The sequence below is a fragment of the Tupaia chinensis genome, unplaced genomic scaffold (genome assembly GCF_000334495.1).
Source record: "Tupaia chinensis unplaced genomic scaffold, TupChi_1.0 Scaffold145717_1, whole genome shotgun sequence".
NCBI lineage: Eukaryota > Metazoa > Chordata > Mammalia > Scandentia > Tupaiidae > Tupaia > Tupaia belangeri.
Genome location: NW_006205575.1, coordinates 1477939 through 1486529, shown reverse-complemented (window position 1 = coordinate 1486529; position 8591 = coordinate 1477939). Strand labels below are relative to the sequence as shown.

The window sequence follows — 8591 nt, the reverse complement described above, 5'->3', positions numbered from 1 at the left end:
AGAAGAGAACAGAAAAAAGCAGATTTTTCTTGGATTCAGAAGTCAAGTTGTACATACTGTAGGGGAAAGACCAGGCATTTCTTTCTGAATCTTAGGAAAGGTTGATAAACACAATGATCAGAAAGCAGAAATGGAGTTAAAATGATGATCATAAAATAATCTTTCTCATCCTCAGAGAAGCCTTTCCTGACCAGTCTGCCAAAGTATGATCCTCATTCAGCCCTATCTTCACAAGTTATTCTCTAAGACTATCCTGTTCATACCCTTCATAAGGTTCATCACAAATGTCACCCTTGACCCCCAATTCCATGTGGGTTAAAGGTAAACTGGTTAGTTCATTGCTGGGTCCCTAGTACCCTGCACAGTGCCTATCCATGGTTAGAATGAATCTGTTTTAGGTACCCCTAGAAAGTCCTGCCATTGCCTGTAGGTGCAGAGAAGACTGCCAACCATGACTTGAGTCCATGACTCAGCACTGACCATGTCAAGGGTGCTGAACCCTGATCTTAGCAGAATATACTCACTGGCCCACAAGGTTGTAGGTAAAAAAGACTAAAGAAATGTTCTATCAGAAAATGTCAAACTGAGAGCTGGGCATTTAGAAGCCATAATACATGGAGAAGTTTCTTTGATACTCATTTCCTCTGTCCTGCCTATCCCTGTATGTCCTTATGTTACCCCAAGGACCTTTGAAGTCATGGTGACTTGGCATGATGCTGAATATTTTTATAGGTTGGAGGAATATTTTTGTAGGTTGGTTTATGGAGTTGCCTTAGACTGGAATCATTTGGGTCATAAGAGGAAAAGCCACCTAGGGAGTTTAATAAAATGAGTAGCAAGAAATCTCCAAGGTATCCAGGGCCAGAACATCAATGACATCAGACCATAGCGGTCTGGACTGAAAAGTAGAGGGCTGGGGCGCCTTGCTCCTTCTCTCATGTTCTCTCATGCTGTGGGTTGGTCTGCCCGTGCCTTGACTCTCTTCTTGCTGCAGAGCAACTTCTACTGCTTGCTATGGTCTAACACCTCACGCCCTTGGCTTGATATGAACCAACTCCAACCCTGACTCTATTTGACCATTAGTCCAGTGCCACCCATCACCAGATGGACTCAGTGTCTTTCTCAAAATGCGAGGGCTCTTAGGAGGAGGATTAGCTCAGCTGGTCTATAAATGGACTCCCCATTGGCCAAGAGTCTGTCACTGGTATGATCATCTCAGGTCAGACCTCTGAGTAAAAGAGGCAGCTGGGGCTGAAGGATGAGAAGTTAGGGAGGGAGGAGAGGGAAGTGGACCAAATGAAACAACATTCTCTCGAATGTGACTTCTGCACTACCCTATCTCTAGATGCACTGTTTAAAAACATCTTAGTGACATGAAAAGAGAGTCAAACTAGTATCACCATCATTAAATAACAGTTCCTTATGTTGCCCAGACCATTATAAGACCAATGAAATCCTAGTTAAAAATAGTAACAAAATTTACTACCACAATGTAGTATTCTTTATGACTCAAGATTATTTGTCCTAAAATATCTATAAACTACTCAAATGACTCAAATGGAAACAGATCAAGTAGCATTTCGTTTGCCTTAAATATTACATGGACTTGACAGATTTCTGAGTATGCTTCTTGTTTGTTTTGTTTTGTTTTGTTTTGGAGAGGTTTTTGCTATAGGGCACATGTGCTCGCCAGACAGAGAGAGACATAGAGACAGAAAGCGAGAAATCACCCGCCGGGGGGATGGTCATGCCGCAATCCCTTCTCCTCCATTCTCCTCTCGGGATCTTGGGCACGCACACACACACGCCCGGCGTGAGTTTTAAGCCACCGGGTCTGGGACGCGAACCACGGTCAACTACGTGGGAGTCCAGCGGCATAGCCATTACGCTAACTGCTGGTTCCCAGTATGCTTCCTGTTTTAAGATGGAGGGACCTGGGCCAGCAGATGGCATAGCAGTTACGTTGCTGGACTCCCACATGGCCAACCGGTGTCCTAGTCCCAGACGCAGTGTCATCAAACACACTGGGCATGTGTGCATGTGTGTGCATAAGATCCTGGGAGGAGAATGGATTGCAGTGTGGCTATACCCCCGGGGGATGATTTCTTGTTTTCTGTCTCTCTGTCTATCTCTGTTGCTCCAGCAAGTGCTTGTGAACTATAGCAAACATCTCTCAAAAGAAAAAAAAGAGTTAAAAAAAAAAAGATGGAGGGGCCTGGGAGAATCACATATATAAATATTAAACTTGTTGTAACAGATCATTTTGGTGCAGTGATTGTGGGCAGCTCCTACATCCTGACTTTGACACAGCATCACCAGATTAATAGCAAGACCTTCTATTCTGCATTCAGATTACATTCCGATATTATTTTCAAGGACTCAAAGCCTCTTTGAAACAATGTATTTAACTAACTAACTAACTAACAATTATCCCCTAAGGGGGATGGCTATACTGAAATCCCTTCTCTTCCATTTTCCTATCAGGATTTTGGGCACATACGCACACATGCCTGGCATGAATTTTAAGCCATTGAGTCAGGGACTCAAACTGTGGTCGACTACATGGGAGTCCAGTATTATAACCATTATGCCATCTGCTGGTCCCACTAAATTAACAATTTCTAAACCCCCTATAATTTCCAAACCCCTGCTTCCAGATGTCCTGCCCTTTTGGGCCAGGTCAATGAAAAGACTCCTTACACTGATTCCCAATTTTGTCTTTATCTCCTGCTCTCAGAATTAAATAAAAGAACTATTGCATCTGAGCATCCCAGAAAGCATTTTTACATTTTTAATGGCCTGTCACTCATATTTGTGGTTAGAATAAACCATTTCAGGACTTCTCCTCCCAGAACCATGGTCCAGTTTGTCTATAACCTTGTGGAGAAGGTCCTGGCACTGGTGAATGCTGCTGTGACTTACTCAAAGCCTCGATTGGCCACATTTTGGCACTATGCCAAGGTTGAGCTGGTTCCTCCAACCCCTGCTGAGATCCCTACGGCTATTCAGAAATAGTGAGTAGTGCTCAAACAGCTCACAGCTAAGAAAGCTCTTTGGAATGCTTTGGTAGTCACTGGGGTATGGATGTGGTTTTATGTTGGCAAGATCTTAGGCAAGCGTGGCATTGTTGGCCTATAGTGTTTGAAGACCAATCTCTTAATATCTGATTATATATTTGATTTATTATTTGAATGTGCTTAGACCATGTGTGATCAGAATGCTATCTAAATAAAATAAGATGTCAAAAAAAAGAATAAAGCATTTCAGTTATTTCTACAGAATCATGATTATTTTGTTCAATAGACTTTAAGTGATTTTGTGTCTACATTTTTAAAATAAAATATATTGCATCTGTATATGCATTTGTTTGGTATACATACAGATTGTGTGGTTTTATAGAATTAACCAAAACCCTAATGATTAATTCTAGTGTTCAGTGTTTATAAGCCTGTTTCTTAAAAGTTGCCTTAGAAAATAATGAAGTCATTTATTAAATTATTAATAAATCATGAAGATACCTAAGTTCAATTGAGATGCAAAGTTGAGGGGCATCATAATTTTTGCTTCCTTAATGATATATCCACAGGAAAATTAAAGAAAACATTAAGGAGGAGGTTTTCTCTGAAGGCTAGATGGCAAATGTCAGTATAGCTTGCCTGACACGAAGCAAAACCTCTGGAGTCCACAGAGAGGTACCTTATTTCAGTTCTCATGTACCTCTCTGAGGATGAACCGTAACGGAATGTCCTGGGCAACAGATGGTGACTCTCTGTCATTACTAACCCAGTCCTGGAAACTTATCACTGATCACTCTTCTACCATCTTGAAGCAGATTTGATGAGTAAACCAATGCTCCAGGAAGCAAATGAAGCAGAGAGAACAAGAAGGCTGGAGTTCCACAGAAGACTTCAACCCCAGTTATGCTGCTCGAGGGTTGTATGTTGGCTAAGTTGGGACTGCAAGGATTGAGTGGAATCGTATATATGAAATGCACCTGTGCATAAGAAGCACTCAATAAATGGTAGTTATTGCTACTATGAAAAGGAAAAAAAGAAAGGTAGGTCTACCAAGGTCCCAACCCTGTTTATGTTAAAACTCTAGATACTTCTGGCAGGTTCCCAGGGAGCTGCAGCTGTGTGTCTATGTCGAGACTCTTCTTTTGCAGTCCATATCCTACAAGCACAGCAGCCTCTCTCCTGCCTTCAAGTTGTCTTCGCATCTACCTTTTGAATACCTTGACTCGATGCCATCATACCTGTCCACTCATCATCTCCCAAGGCTCAGGTCAAGCCTCATATTAAGTGAAGTGCAGGAAAAGGAACTCTCTGAAAAGAGCCTGGATTTGGGACCAGCAGTTAGCATAACGGCTATGTCACTGGACTCCCATGTAGTCTACCGTGGTTCGCGTCCTGGACCCGGTGGCTTAAAACTCACGCTGGGTGTGTGTGTGTGCGCGTGCCTAAGATCCCGAGAGGAGAATGGAGGAGAAGGGATTGCGGCATGACCATCCCCCTTGGGGGGTGATTTCTCGCTTTTTGTCTCTCTCTGTCTGGCGAGCACACACGCCCTATAGAAAAAAAAAAAAGCCTAGATTTGTAGATTCTGCTGATTTCCATGAGGTAAATACTTCATGGCAACTACCAAAGGTTTACTAACTGGCAAATCATTTTTCTAATAATTCTCCTTAAGTGTAGGTTGTGCTTAATGACTTCTTTCCAAAGAATATGGTATAGAAAAACAGAGAAAAAGAGTAACATTACAGTGAGGAAACCTGACAAGCACCACCTCAGCCAGATGATCAAGGGCAACAAGAGTGATAAGTCATGTTGGAAGTACGCACTCAGACACGATGTGATACCATCTGGGGTCTTTCTCACCTCTGGGATCTTTCTCCAAAAAGCAAGTAGCCCTAGCCTAAACCCGGGGAAAACATATAAATCTCAACTGAAAGACATTCTATAAAATACTGACTAATAATCTTCAAATTTGTCATGGTCTGGTTCAGCCTCTATGGTGGAGTTGATAGCTTATAGTACTGACCATGTTGGAAGCCACATGGTTGATCATGGCTTCAAATCCCTGGCCTGGTCAACCTGAAACACTGGGTATGTGCCTGTGTGTCCAACATCCTGTCAGGCTGAAGGGCTGAGGAAAGGGATTGAGGCATCACAAGACTCTGACAAGAATCATTCTCTCTCTGTCTGTCTATCTATTTTGTGTGCATACATGCTCTCTATCATGAATAAACCTTTTTTGCTATAGGACTCATGTGCTCACTGGAGACATAGAGAAAGACAGAGAGACAGAAAGCAAAAAATCACCCTACAGGGGGATGGCCATGCCACAGTCCCTTCTCTATTTTCCTCTCAGGATCTTAGGCACACACATGCACACGTCTGGATGAGGGTTAAGCCACAGGACTTGAACTATGATTGACTACGTGGGAGTCCAGCAACATAACCATTATGCCATCTGCTGGTCCCATGAATAGAAACTTTAAAAAAGATTTTAAAAGATTATGAAGATCATCGAAAACTAGTGAAGTCTGAGAAACTGTCACAGCCAAGAGGAACCTAAAGAGAATGGCAGTTAAACATAATGTGGTATGCTGGATAGAATCCTGGAACAGAAAAAGAACATTAAGTTAAAAGTCAGAAAATCTGGGACCAGCGGGAACCAGCAGTACCAGCAGTTAGCGTAATGGCTATGTCACTGGACTCCCATGTAGTCGACCGCGGTTCACGTCCCGGACCTGGTGGCTTAAAACTTACGCTGGGCGTGTGTGCGTGCATGCCCAAGATCCCGAGAGGAGAATGGAGGAGAAGGGATTGCAGCGTGACCATCCCCTCTGGGGGGTGATTTCTCGCTTTCTGTCTCTATGTCTCTCTCTGTCTGTCTGGTGAGCGCACACAACCTATAGCGAAAACCTCTCCAAAAAAAAAAAAAAGAAAATCTGGGACCAGCAGATGGAGTAGTGGTTGAAGAACTGGACTCCTACGTGGGCGACCGTGGTTCAAGTCCCAGATGTGGTTGCTTGAAACTCACACCAGGCACATATACATGCATGCCCAAAATCTCAAGAGAAGAATGGAGGCGAGGAGTTTGTGACGTGGCTATCACTCCTGGTGGTGATTTCTTGCTTTCTGTCTCTCTGAAAAGTGCATGCTCTCTATAGCAAAATTCTTTCACACACACACACAAAAATCAGAAAATCGAAACCAAATATTACTGTCGTTGATACTAATGTGTCAATATGGGATTATGAGTTGTAACATATATACCATATTAATGTAAAATGCTATTAATAGGAGAAACTCTATGAAGAGTACAAGGGAGCTATGTGTACTATCATGATTTTTTCTTAAGTTTAAAATTATCCTAAAATAAAGTTTATGTTGAAAAAATATCCCCAAATATATAACCATTGGCTCGCATCAGCTAGTATGGCAGGATCCAATACTCCAAAACCCTCTGAATTCAACTGAGTCTGTCCAGCTCATCAAACTGCAAGGCCCTGGGAGCAGAGAGTGACATTTTTTCAGCTTTGTAGTTCCCAAGCTTCTTAGAGCTAGGAGCACTGAATCCCATGCTGAATTGAAGACACCTGGGAGCAATTCACCAAGATCACCCAACTTCACTCTCTTTCCCCTCTTCCCATCTGGTTTCTGATCAAGAATTTGGTGTCCTAGCATAGGAACTTAGCATGGCTCCTAACCAGATGTCTGGTGAAGCCCCAGCTCTACTGCTCGCCAGCTACGTGCTCTTAAGCAAGTGATGTCATCTTCCTGGGCCTGTGTTTCTCTGTCCATAAAATGAGAGCGATAATGATACTGTTTTAAAAACTATTTATTTAATTTTATTTATTATTTCTTAATTTGACCAGAGACAGGTAAAGAAAGACAGAAAGTGAGAAAGCAAGCTGCCAGGTCTGTGGCCCAAACCACAGCAGGCCATGTGAGAGTCCAAGCGCATCAACCACATGCCACCTGCCGGCCCAGATAACGATCTCTTTAGCATAGGTTTTTGGGAAGATTAAATGAATGAGTCCATATAAGGTGTTTAGAATAGTATCTGGAACATGGCGTAGCTCTGGGAAAGTTGGTCTTACTGTTCCAGGGCTGCCAGGAACTGAGCAGTAAGTGTTTTACAACCAAGGCAAGTACCTGCTCTGAGCTCTGCTCAGCTGCAGCTCGCCTTAGCTCCAGCCAGTCCTTTGCTATTTACCCTTGGTTCAATCAATGTTAGAGTCTGGGCATTCTCTTTTAGACATCTTTGAACCTGCGAACTGCCAACCTCCCTTTTATTTTAGTTTGAAATCACCACTAGGCATGAATGGTGCGAACTGTCACACAAACAGGCTCTGTTTACTCATGAACTCAAATATTTAGTTTCTAAAAGGAAGTGCAACATTTTCTTTGCTGTCTCTCTTTTTAGCCACCTTGGAGGAGTGGGAGGATGAAGACCCTCGCAGGAGAATGGAATCCCGAAGAAACAGCTTGAGTAACTGAGGCAACCAGAAATTCAATATATTTAGGGCTCCCTTGTGAAAACACAAAAACAAAAATAAAAATGCCTCCCACTGCTTCAACATCTCTATTTTACCAATACCCCCCACCATTCTCTTTAAAAACAAATGGAAAAAGCAAAGTGTTGATGACAGTCGCTTGGGGCTGGAGTATGTCCCTGGTGTAAAAGAGGCGTGCTCTTTCACAAAAGACAGCTCTGTCTTGACTGACAAGCCCTTAAAAACAAAACCACAAGCAAACTCTATTCTGTGTGTGTGTGTGTGTGTGTGTGTGTGCACATGTGCAATGCTGATGGGTGAATTGGAGCCGGGACTCTGCAGAAGTCTGGATTTGATTTGCAGGACTATGAATTGTCTTGAATGTTTTGAGAAAAATTTGAGGATTTGGTGGATATTTGAGAATTAGACATTTTATTTGAGGGACATTTAAGGATTAAGAGCTGGCTATTTGGAAAACACTTACGTCCAGACTCAGTTGTTAACTACTTTCACGAATCTCCTTTGTTTCTAGGAAGTTTAAAGTCTTTAAAAGAGAAATTTGCTCCTGAGATTCAAAAGTGATGGTGAGTAGGGAACCAGCAGTTAGTGTAATGGCTATGTCGCTGGGCTCCCACGTAGTCGACCGTGGTTCGTGTCCCGGACCCGGTGGCTTGAAACTCACGCCGGGCGCGTGTGCGTGCGTGCCCAAGATCCTGAGAGAATGGAGGAGAAGGGATTGCGCCGTGACCATCCCCCCTGGGGGGTGATTTCTCGCTTTCTGTCTCTATGTCTCTCTCTCTCTGTCTGTCTGGTGAGCGCACGCGCCCTACAATGAAAATCTCTCAAAAAAACAAAACAAAACAAAACAACAACAACAACAAAAAAGTGATGGTGAGTGTGATCCTAACTGTAAAAAAAAGAAAAAGGCAAGTGAAAAAAACTCAAACTTGAAAATTTTACACTAGATGGCCATGCAGTCCACTCTGAAAATGTAAGATTCTATAGTTAGTTGTGTATTTTAAAACACCATACTGGCTTCTGGATTGTGTGGGACAATAGTTTTTCTTTTAAGGTTTTCTTTCTTTCT

The 8591-nt window shown here is 42.7% G+C and overlaps 1 pseudogene; it reads left to right on the top strand.

Moving 5' to 3' along the window:
- The first annotated feature begins 2856 nt into the window (after positions 1-2856).
- LOC102488543 (ATP synthase subunit g, mitochondrial pseudogene) lies at positions 2857-3138 on the top strand (annotated as a pseudogene).
- Positions 3139-8591: the final 5453 nt, after the last annotated feature.